Source organism: Panulirus ornatus, chromosome 23 (genome assembly GCF_036320965.1).
Source record: "Panulirus ornatus isolate Po-2019 chromosome 23, ASM3632096v1, whole genome shotgun sequence".
Lineage (NCBI taxonomy): Eukaryota > Metazoa > Arthropoda > Malacostraca > Decapoda > Palinuridae > Panulirus > Panulirus ornatus.
Window position 1 is genome coordinate 16,479,881 of NC_092246.1, and position 12,127 is coordinate 16,492,007.

The window sequence follows — 12,127 nt, forward strand, 5'->3', positions numbered from 1 at the left end:
GGGTGGCGGGTGAGGCAGGGATCGTGGGTGATGGGGGAGGTAGAGATGGTGGATGTTGAGTTAGGCAGGGATGGTGGGTGATGGGTAAGGCGGGGACGATGGGTGGTGGGTGAGGCAGGGACGATGGGTGATGGGTGAGGCAGGGATAGGCGGTGATGGGTGAGGTAAGGACAAGTGATGGTGAGTGAAACATGGACGGGCGGTTGTGAGAGAGAGAGAGAGAGAGAGAGAGAGAGAGAGAGAGAGAGAGAGAGAGAGAGAGAGAGAGAGAGAGAGAGAGAGAGAGACGGTGTGTGTGGGAGACGAAGCCAGGCAGTAGTCACTCGGAGACGCATATATACGTCACACACACACCCGAGCACACCCGTGTAGTACAGGGAAACGCGCCAGGGTCAATAACAGGCTAATCCACGAGTTAGAGCTGCTGGATGTTGGACCACACTCGCACATGACGAGGCTTGGCGCACATAACGTATGAACTTCACAAGGTAAAGCAGCCATGACCAGCCTGTGCAGGTTCTGGCATCCGCAGGGGGAGGCAACATTGACTCCTGGGAAAAGCTGTAACCCCTTCTGACAGTGACCTTACTCCCCCACAGTTCCCCCCCACACACACCAGGCCTCTCCAGATCATGTATGCTCAGGCCACAGAGGGCGTTAAATAAGGCTCTGCGATTCGTCGCAGATGAGACTGATAAAAACCGCATAGGAAAATACCGAAGAACACTGTTAACTGCTAAATGAAAAAGCAATTGGTGAATGTTTTAAGTCAGCGATAAAAAAAAAGAATGGTAGAGTAGACGGCAACGGGAGTAAAATATAAACAAACTCTCCTGTCTTCATCCGTCGAGATACACAGTGAACTTTGCTCGCTTTACCTCAGGTCAGTTTCCTTCGTAAACCAGCGAACAGCAACTTACACACACACACACACACACACACAGAGGGCCAATCTGCCGAGAGTATATAAATAATGCAGTAAGAATACGTATCCAGCAAGCAGCCCCAACTCAGTGCAGTAAAAACCTAGACCATATATCCGCACGCAGTATAACTGTTTTGTGTTTACCTCCCCTTACGTTCCCTCTCCTGCACCCATATGGGCAAGGTCATAGACAGCTGCAAGTGTTGTCATTACTGTGGTTAAGACACAGGCTGTCTCGCTTGGGACGCCAGCACTGGTAACACTTCAGGCAGTTACCGTGCAGAGTGCGGGTTTAGGAACGTACGCTGGGGAGAGAGAGAGAGAGAGAGAGAGAGAGAGAGAGAGAGAGAGAGAGAGAGAGAGAGAGAGAGAGAGAGAGAGAGAGAGAGACCCCACTGACAAAGGTAATCCTAGTGTCGATATCCGTTGAACAAGACGTGATGAACTGGCAAAGTGGGAGGGTGAATTTACTCCAGACTAATGAGATTTAGCACTTAGAATTATTTGCTCCCACTTGATAATTCCTTTATATTTGGAAGATGTCATAAAGAAGTACTATTTGTAGTGGTGGCCCCGAGATTTCCGAGCGTTTTCGTGCTGCCGAAGACTTTCGAAAGAATTCCTGGTTTGGTCAAGTGATGGGAGGGAGTGGGTCGTTGATTTTGGGTGAAGACACACCGCCCCCTCCCCTGTCACCGGGCGGAGGAAGCCTTCAGCTCCGCAGGTGCAACAAGTTATTCTGAGTGGTGCGGTCACTGGTATTTCCCAGGATGGGTAGCGTATGTTTCCTCCTGCAGTGGCGCTACGGTTGAGGAGTAGGGCTACCTCCCTCTGCGGTAGGGTAAGGAAGGCGTCAGGGGACAGGTAGAAGTGGATTAGAAAGGGAGTTAGTTAGGAGCCGTCTTGTTTGAGGACGTGGGGCGTTAAGGGAATTACTGGTAATTGAGATAGATAGATAGATAGATAGAGAGAGAGAGAGAGAGAGAGAGAGAGAGAGAGAGAGAGAGAGAGAGAGAGAGAGAGAGAGAGAGAGAGGAGAGAGAGAGTCAAATGGGGAGGAGTTGGTAGTCACTTGCTGTGGCTGTGGAGGGGATGTGGGTAAGTAGACGGGAGATGCTGGTACGAGGAAAGGGGGGGGGGGGGAAGTGGTAGAGACAGTGGGTTATTGATAGGACGAGGGTACGTGGGTCTGCTCGTAGCTTAATGACCTTAAAAGTCAACTGTGGGTTATCAACACGAGTAATGTCATCCATCCACCGGGATAGGTTTTACCCCGCAAGTCAATCCTCTCTTTTTCCTCCGCCAGATAAAAGTAAACAAACACGTCCGTGTTTGAACAGCTCGCTCGATGTGATTCGCATGTTTTGTTTCTCGGCTGATGGTTTGCCGTAGTGTGTTTTGGCGTTGCCCGCGGGGTAGTCTTACAATCAGGCTTGACGTAATATGATCAAACAGATGTTGTAAGGTTATAGAGATTCGGAGGCACTTATTAAGGCGGGAGGTGCGCCTAGTGGCGGCTATCAGCGCCGTTGCGCAGTAGAGGAGTCTTTTGTTGGCGGTGCAGATGCCGCCCCTAGGAGGGTTGATGCTGAGTGTGGTGCGTACCTGGAGGGTAGGTTGCCCCTGGGCCTCACGGGAGCTGGGGGTGTGGGAGGCTGGCTGGCCCTGGAGCTGTTAGGTGGGGGTGTGAGTGGGGTTTGGGGTTGGGTACTCGAAGGACTCGTGCTTATTTTTAGTGGCAAGGCTGGCTGTTGGCGTAGGGCGCCCCAGCCGTGGGGGTGGGAGGGGGAAACCTTCACTGCCCTAGTTTAATACAGTATTTAAGCGGGGAGGAGGCTTGTGGCGCCCTCCCTGGCTGAAAGTCTAGTGCATGCGGAGGCCTGACATGGGGGGGTTAGAAGCCAGGCAAAACGCGCATCGTATAACGCGTGACTCCCAAATAGAGACCTGTTATTACGGGTCACCAGTACGAGATAACATCTTCACCATGCCAGGGTAGAGCACAGTGGGAAGGCTGGTGGTGATGAGGGGCGGAGGGAAAGTTTCTCCCTAGCTGGATTACCTGACCTACGACCAAGCAGTGGTCAGGTCAGGATGAACACACACACACACACACACACACACACACACACACACACACACACACACATACACACACCTGATATGTGCAGTCCTCCAGGGTTCACAATGATGGTTCATGTAGCTGGGCTGGTACAGGGGAAGGCCGCTTTTCAGGCCAGTGCTTGCGACGTCATTATCATTATATCGGTATGTTACTCGTGAACTTCATTAACAGAGGAAAAAACAACAAAAGTGCACACGAAAATATTGTTGTTTATTGTAAAACAAAACCCGCGGTGGTTTTATTTCGAATGACAAAAAAAAAAAAAAAATGTGGACTGAAGTTGTTAATGTCTCAGGATGGATGATGTAAGAGAGTGCTTTCGTTTGGACAAAGTTGATGGTTCCATTTCTTGGATTGCGTTGGAGAAGGTGGGGGTTGTTTATGTAGAGATGTGATGTACACGGGAGGTGCGGTACCTGTGTCGTGGCCCAGCGGTGGCCACCCGCCCTTGCCTGCCTGCCTCTTTGTTCTCCTGCCAGCGTAAACACAGACGTATTGTGCCGGGCAGCAATACCCTTCCACCCCTGTTGCTACTACTACACACACACACGCACACCATCACCTGGATGAATGTATCTCGTAAATGTTGGTGATCGTCTCTTGAGTAGATGTTGGACATGTTTTCTTTAGAAACCTTGTTTGATGGACGAAATAAATATTTGGTCTTGGTTCGCTGTATACGTGTTCTCGACATTCTCACTGGGTAACAACTGCCTGTTGAGGGTGCAAGCTGAAGAACTGGTCATGATTCTCCCCAGTACCTCCAGGATCGGCACTAGGCTACTAATAAGACTTCCCCCCAGGGAGGTGCTGGGTGGTAGTCAGTAGGTGTGTGTGTGTGTGTGTGTGTGTGTGTGTGTGTGTGTGTGTGTGTGTGAAGCTTCAGTATGGCCTGATAGTGTGGGTGGGTGGGTCGGTGGTGGCGCCTGGTGGCCAGGGGAAGCACTGGTAAATATATACCTGACACGAGCACGTGTACCTCCACCCACCGCCCTTATCTTACTCCCCAAACCTTTCTCCCTCACATGCCGTGTCCTCTCCACTCTCCCTCTCGCATAACTTACCCTCCCTCTCTATCGTGGCCTCCAATTCTATCTCCCTTATTTTATCAAGGTCTCCTGTCTTGCCACACTCCCTCACTATCATGCCTTCTTGTTCTCCTTCCTTCCCTCTCTCCCAACCTCACTGTTCCTAGCCTCGTTTCCACCTCTCCCTCATGTAGCGTCTGCTCCCGACCCTCCTTCCTCTCCTCTGTGGGTCTCACCTCGTACGTAGATGATTTGTTCCTTCACACAGTGCTTCTAGCTTCCCTGCCTCAGTACTTGTTCTCTAATGCATTTCTTCCTTCTACATATCTCCTGCTCCCACTGTACCCGTGCCCCCAGCTTCACCTCCCCCTAGACTACTGCGCGTCACTTGCTTGAGTCGGGCATACTGGTCTGGCCAGGACGCATTATGGCGGCCTTAGGAAATAACTGTTTTCCGGGTTGTGCAACGGTGTGACCAGGAATTACGACATACCTCTCATTCCTTATTAAGTGATCCATTTATCTCGGCAGTACAGTGATTAGATACTTAAGATTCTTAAAGGAAAAGATCGTGTAGGTTATAGCTTTCCTCATACTATAGATTGGTATAGTGAAATATAGATTTTTCTCTTGTTTCCCAGTTAGAAGGATGATATTCACTGGTTGCACAGAATGCTTAAGGTATGTAAATTAATTGAATTCAAGATAATACATCTCACAAACCCTACAAGAAATGTCCCAACACCTCATTGTTAATCACTAGATACGTAAAACGTACCAGATGAAACTACGCAGTGAAGCTTATGCAATTAATCAACTTTGTGATAGCGTATGTAATATGAACCATTTGGGTCTGGTAGACTTGGTACCCTCTGTAATCCTCTAGCGCTCCCGAGTACTGGATGAGCATGGGGTGCACAATAGATTTGCCTGGGATAACCGGTACAAACCAATCGTGGTAAAGCTTTGTACGCACATGGTGGTAGGGTAGTGTGCACACGTCCACTTGAGTGGCCTGTAGGGTTCCATTGCTCCGGCTTCGTTATCAAAAATAAATAAATAAGTAAATAAAACTTTGAGTTTTAATACGTTGGGCCCTCCACCTACGTGGTCACAGGCACGGAGGTGAGGTGTTAGGTTACCGTTCATATTGTATTGAGTGAATGTCTCAAGAGTGTTTTCGTGGCGTACCAGACTTGAAGCCAGAGGAAATCCTCCCCTCCGCATCAGTGGGGTTATGTGCGGTACAAGAGTCGTTGTTGATGCCGAGGTGGTGTTTATCGGAAATTGGGATCGTGTGCGGGTACGGTTGATATAGTGAAGGGGACAGAGGAAGGTAGACGTGTACATGATGAGGACGTTACTTTGTTAGCACGAGTGTTAACACATATCCCACTTAGAAGACTGAAGAGAGTAGTTAGATCGTGGGTGATAAGGGGGATAACTATGATGTGTACGTAATTTACACTGTGGTAAGACAGCCTTACTCTTCATGAGCTTATTAAAATGTTCAGTCTTTCGTCTCATCACTTGGACAAAAGCCTCTTCTTATCTTCCAGCAGAAGGGGATAAAATGCTGTAGAATGTCTGGGTCAGCCTCGTATAATGTGGTCCTCTGTGGTGGATAGTGATTAGGTTGGCGTGGGCGTCCCCAAGGAACAGGTGCAGTTGGGCCAGGGGAGGGTAGTAAACAGGCAGCGTCTTGTTAGGAAAGTGGCCGTTAACGCGTAAGACCCTCTCGGTCTCCTTGGGCTTGGGTGGAGGGGGGTGGGGGATGTGGGTTGTTGTTGAGGAGCGATGACGCTCCCGACCAGATGGTCCTGCCTCATTGGGGGGAAATGATGGGCGAATGGCCTGGTGACCGCGTTCGTCACGTTGTCCGTCATGTTAACATGTGGTCGAGTTATTACGTTTATCGTTCGTTAAGCTTTTGTTGATGTGTGTGTGTGTGTGTGTGTGTGTGTGTGATGCTTAAACAGAGATCTTCGTCCTCACGCTTCAGTCTCGTACCAAAGACTAGGGTTTTGCTCTATATGCTGAATCAGATGCACGACCCGCTCATATATCCACCTAGTCGGTCAGATACACATTGTACACACTTGTCTAGGACCGTCTAAATGTCTTCCCAGTATATACCATAATGTTTCCGATGATTCCGAGACACTATTAATTACGTTTGTCGCTAATGTGTACGGTCATCTCCTGAAGTAACTACTCCCCGATTTCATTGGTTATGTTTTAGTGTTTCATGCCTGTCGTGCCGCTGGGGAGATGATATTGAGCGCATGTTGGGAATCGCGTCAGTTTTACCAGTTTGGATTCTTGGGAGTGTGTGTGTGGGCAGTTTTACCCGCCTTGAAATTCATACTTGTGGAGAGCAATACTCTGTTGCTATAGGAAGCGGTTATTATTAATTTGACCTCTCATGTCTTGAAGGTTCATAAAATCCAGCCTGTCATATTTACTGAAGGGGCAACTAACTCACTCGGTGCTCGTTTTCTGTGATATTTTGTTTTCTGTTTGTAGGCTCCATCCATAATGGGTGTTCGAAACTTCTTACAGTTTAAAAAGTATCATATCAGTTTCCCACCGCAAGACCAAATTTGGTATCTTGCAATGGATGATACGATCCCTTGGGCTGTATTTGTGTTCATGTCAGCTACTACAAGAATGAGGAACAGTTAACATGCAGAATGAGGTTCCTTAGCATATATATATATATATATATATATATATATATATATATATATATATATATATATATATATATATGTCACCAGAATTCCCAGTATCGGCGCGACAGTCGCGCTGTTGAACTATGTCCCTCTGTTCCCTTAAGGTTTTTAGTTTCGAAAATATCCCGCTTTCGGAGACAAAGAGTATCAGGCTACCTACCATTAAGCTGTTGTATATAACTACTGTGACTTTCTTTTCGTGGTACACACGTATGTAAGTAGCGAGGGTCCGCTATGGGAATGAACTCTGTTGATCTTTTGTTGATCTTTGACCACAAGAATAACAATAGCCAACCCAAACACTGAAGTCATGCGTTCAGATACGTAGCTTCATAACCGTATTCTTAATGAAGATGTATTATGAAATGAAGTGGTTTGTATAATGTAGACTATGAAAAAAAGATATCTGCTCATTACTGTATTAGGAATTGTCTATATATAAACGTTGGCGTTCAACACATGATAATGAAGTGTTGTGCATTAGTATTGTTATAACTAACGAAACATTATGAAATTGGATTGATTATTGTCAATTGGTATTGACACACTTTTATTCCTATTCCACTGAACTACGATGGTCCGTTACAGTCCACTTGTGTATTACGTTAATATATCATCTTCAACATACTTTTTCTTGTTTTAATGATTTATCTGCAGTTTCAACATCAGGCAGTCAGTAACAGAAAGATCTCCTGCTCTCAACTCCAGAAGATACGGGCACTTTGACTTATAATGTTGCGTCATGTCATGACCGAGAGACACACACACGCAAAACTTGCCCCGCCCACTCGCTGCCTAGTAGCTATCTCCGTCCGAATGATCGTTGATAATATGCCTAACTCAGTTAGCAGTTAATAGAAGAAAAAATTCATTCATTGTAAGATTCAAAAGCTTTTCTCTTTATTAGAACAGAAAAATGAGATAACTGACATTTTTTTTATTAGTTTATAATGTCCCATTCATAGTACCGCTTGCTTCAATGGTCAAACTGCTGGCCCCTCCCACGTCTCAGGACCATGTAAACCAGTCAGTTTGCGCTTGGTCTGCATGGCGATCAGACCTAAGACGAATACTAATACTGTTCAGTGTCGTGTGTAAAACATTTCGTTGATACGAGATGAAGGTGAATTAAAAGACAGCGATAATGTTGCTGTGATCAGTCATATAGGCAGCAGTTGTTTTCCGTTGCGAGACCTGTGTACAATTCCTGGACATTTACAATGCGCGTAATTTCTTTTCAAGAAAAATTGTGTAATAAGTGATTTAAATAATTGTGACATTTCAGATTATGTGAAATATGACGAAAAAGCTGTGATTATTTTGTTTTATCGTGGATCAGGTCAGCGTGATATGCCCCTTGGGATTGTTAGTTGTGCTTTCGCTTACTATCGTCACATAGTAACTTTATTCATATCACTTGTCTACAAGACTCATTTATGAATCTTGATTTGAAGTGGAGGAAAAAAAATGTGAAATGAATACCAGAAAAATTTGGTAAAAGCAAATTTTAAGATAGTGAAATTACTGCAGTGTATTATGTTTTGTGTATATGGTGAAAATATTGTAGCCTACATGATGGTAAATTGCTCATATGCTATTTAGTCTTTGGAAACATGTTCAGTAGCTGACTGCGGTGTGATCACTAGGAACATTTGTAGCGGTGATTTATTGCGTAGTCGTCACTCATGACTGATGGATGGATGTGGAGCGGTGGAGGTGGAAGGTAAGTAACATAATTTTTATCAGTTCGTTTGTTGGTATGGTTTCCTTTAGGTTCATGTAAAGTGACGGGCCATCCCGACTCTTGTTTTTAAGCTGAATGTCTCGTTGTCCCATAGAAGTACTAAGGGACCCAGAAATGCCCGGCTTTAGGAGATATTGAACTTAAAAATTTCCCGCCCTTGTCAAAAGAAGTACCTGTAGACTTTGTGACTGCATGGAACGTTTGCTGGCGTATTACAAGTAAGCGCAAAGAGGTATGGTGTGATTTTTGACGTATATGTAATGTTTGTTAATGGGGTAAAAAGAGGAACATTATAGCTAAGGTCTGCTTTCAGATATTACCCTTCATTTTCAAATATTACCTTTCACGTACAGAAATTTAATTTATAGAGTTTAACTTTGACTCGATAAAAAAGCCTTTTGTACTGTACGATGAATGTCTGTGTCTTTATGGTGCTCAGTATATATTGGTTTGTTGAAATGGTCATATTGCTGTAACGGAACGGTATGAAATTAGTTTGGCCTGTTAAAAAACGATTTAGAATTATAGCGACTTCGTTACCGTTTCAGTTTCCCCCCCATTCATTACCCTGTATAATCTGTTATGCACTATCATTACCATGCGCATTGTGTATCTTATTCTGATGCGTACATTATTTCAAATTTGTAAAGGCTATAGTGTCACGATGTATTCTTATCACTACATTAAATTTATTGACTTCTTGGATTTGTCTTTCTGCTTGAGCCTTATTGCTTAAGTGCTGCAAGGATACCCTCAAAGGGAGGTTTTTTTTCTCAAATTCTTAACATTTTCTTCCCTGATAACAGAATGCCCTAAAGATAATTTGATTCCTCTGTTGAACCTACGATCGAAGTATCCTTTTTATTAGAATAGTATTTGGAAGCATCGGAGTGAAGTTCATCCAAAATGCCAACTGACCAACGGTAGGTGGAATTCGGCTCGTGTCAGAAAGTTAATATGGTATTATCTCTCCCAACACCTAATTCAGGCGAACATGCTTTCTCTCAGGTTTATAAGTAATGGACATTTGAGGAAAGGTTCACAGTGGATATATGTGGCAGAAGCGGAGGGAACAAGGAGAACGGGGAGACCAAATTGGAGATGGAAGGATGGGGTGAAAAAGGTTTCGAGAGATCGGGAACAGAACATGCAGAAGGTTGAATATATAAAGTTTATTTATGGAAAGCCTGAAGACCCTGGAAAGCATTGAATGCTGTGACGAAATAGTATAAACATTCGGAGCCCAGGATATTTAAGCACCACTCGTAATTAGTCGGACCATTATGGCCGAAGAACGAACGGATTTCAAGAACGAATTATTAGTTTCTGCCAGCGTATCAGCCTGTGGGCCCATTACCAAGACGGAGCTGTTGTGGTAGAAACGGACTTCGAAGATAAGCTCTCCATCCTGACGCTGAGAACGCTGTTTGACTGACAGTACTTTATTTTCTTGGTGAGTTAGAAGAGGGCTTGAAGAATGTTCCTTGACAGATTCCACCTGGTTTGCATCTGGCAAAGGCACCGCTGGTAACGGAACAGCGTTAGTCAGAAGAGAGAAATAACCGTGATGAAGCTTGGTTGTTGGCTGCCTTACTGCTGGTAGGTTGTACCCAGCCATTTGAGGCGTGTCATCCTGGTATGGTGATACCTTCATCTATATACCATTCTGGTATGGCGATACCTTCACTGTGCCATCCTGGTATGGTGATTTCCTTCACTGTACCATCCCGGTATGGTGGTATCTTTATCTGTGTATCATTCTGGTTTGGTGATACTGTCACTGTACCATCCTGATGCGCTGATTCCTTCACTGTGCCATCCTGGTATGGTGTTACCTTCATCACTATGCCATCCTGGTGTGTTGATACCTGCATCTTTGTATGATCCCGGATCTGATTCCTTCGCCTTTGTGCCAACCCGGTGTGACGATTCCTCCTTCCTTTTGATGTATAGCTCATGTGGCTTCCCCCGTGCAGTAGCTGCGGTTCCTGCCACCAACAGATGACAAGTTGTGCTTCTTGCTTCAGGTGTGTGTGTGTGTGTGTGTGTGTGTGTGTGTGTGTGTGTGTTTACCTATTCGTATATACCTATTCCTGCTGTATGGGAAGGGAGTTTTAAACTCGTGGGGCCCCGTCTCATACAACCTTTTCATTTTATGTGCCGTCTTCTTTAATCATGCCTTCAAACATGTATAGCAAAACTTGAAGGTTGTGATCAAATAACCGTCCTTCCCTATTCCTCGATAGGCAGATTGACGGCACCTGACCTCACTGTAACTCGACTCTCTTAACTTAGGCACTATCTTTTTATACCCGACTTTTAAGTCAGGTCAAAGGCCAGGACATCATACCTTAGGATCTTACTGTCCTGGTCAAGGATCTTCCCATCTGGCGCAAGGTTGTAAATTCCTGCTCAAGGGTTGTAAAGGATCGTTACGTCATGCTCAAGGGTCGCACCATCTTGCTCAAGGATCCTAACGTCAAAATATTCGGAACATTTTTGCGTGTTATCCTGTTACGTTGGATGTTTCGCTGGCCTTCAGATGTGGGTCAGTGTGGCTGGCTGACACCATTGGCCATCCCCCAACATATCTGTCGATGTCGCTGCCACTGACCGTAGCAACCCGCCAACCTTATCACGGGCAAGAAACCACGAGGGTCACAGCCAGTGACTAGGCTACCATTTGAATTATTACACTCACAAAGTCCACTGTCACTTGGGGCACTGGAGCCACTGTTACGACCATCAAGCTGTCAGGTTCACGGTCACCAGTTCCATTATCACAGCTAACAGTTCCTCTCATAGTTACTAGATCCATACTGTCCGGTGTCACTGGTGCGCGGCGGCGTTGTGGAGGCTGTGTACTTTTCGTTGAGGGCTCGGAATACATTGTTTCACATGCAGTCCCAAGTGAACGTCTATTCCCGTCAGTAGAACGCCAGGGAATCTGCTTTGTTCTGCATATATCTACAAGTGTAGCCTTCCGTGTGTGTGTATATATATGAGAGAGAGAGAGAGAGAGTTGAGGGAACCGCACACAACGTACGCTAAGTGATAGCCGGGAGGTCGGTGGGCGTTCCAGGACAAACTGGCCGCCCTCTCCCCACCCACAACTCCCGCCTTATCATTATTTATGGGAGATTCCATGGGGAAGGACGGTAGTACAACACAAGTTGTCGCATGTGTGTAGGACTTTGGAGGAGGGAAGGCAAGGGGAGGCAGCAGCATCCACGGGAGACATGGTGTGGCAAGACACGTGTGTGTGCGAGTGTGTGGGAGCTGTGCGGGACAAGTTGTCTAGGGAGGGAGGTGTGTGGGAACAGCGCGAGGCACGTGTAGGAGGTGGGTGTGTGGGAGGAGGATTTCCTCCTGTAGGTCACGGGTGACCTGACTTCCAGTATTGATATGCAAGTCCTACGGTTGTTGAAATGATCTGGTCCCAAGGGGGGAGAGAGAGAGAGAGAGAGAGAGAGAGAGAGAGAGAGAGAGAGAGAGAGAGAGAGAGAGAGAGAGGTGAGCTTAAGGAAGCAGGTGAAGAGGATGTGAATGTTTATCTTGTCATCAGCCCAC

General features: G+C 46.0%; 1 protein-coding gene across 1 annotated transcript in view; it reads left to right on the top strand.

Annotated features, from left to right (window-relative positions):
- Positions 1–12,127, top strand: part of Ufd4 (ubiquitin fusion-degradation 4-like) — a 497,787-nt gene that overhangs the window by 196,417 nt on the left and 289,243 nt on the right. The gene's annotated exons all lie outside the window — the stretch shown is intronic.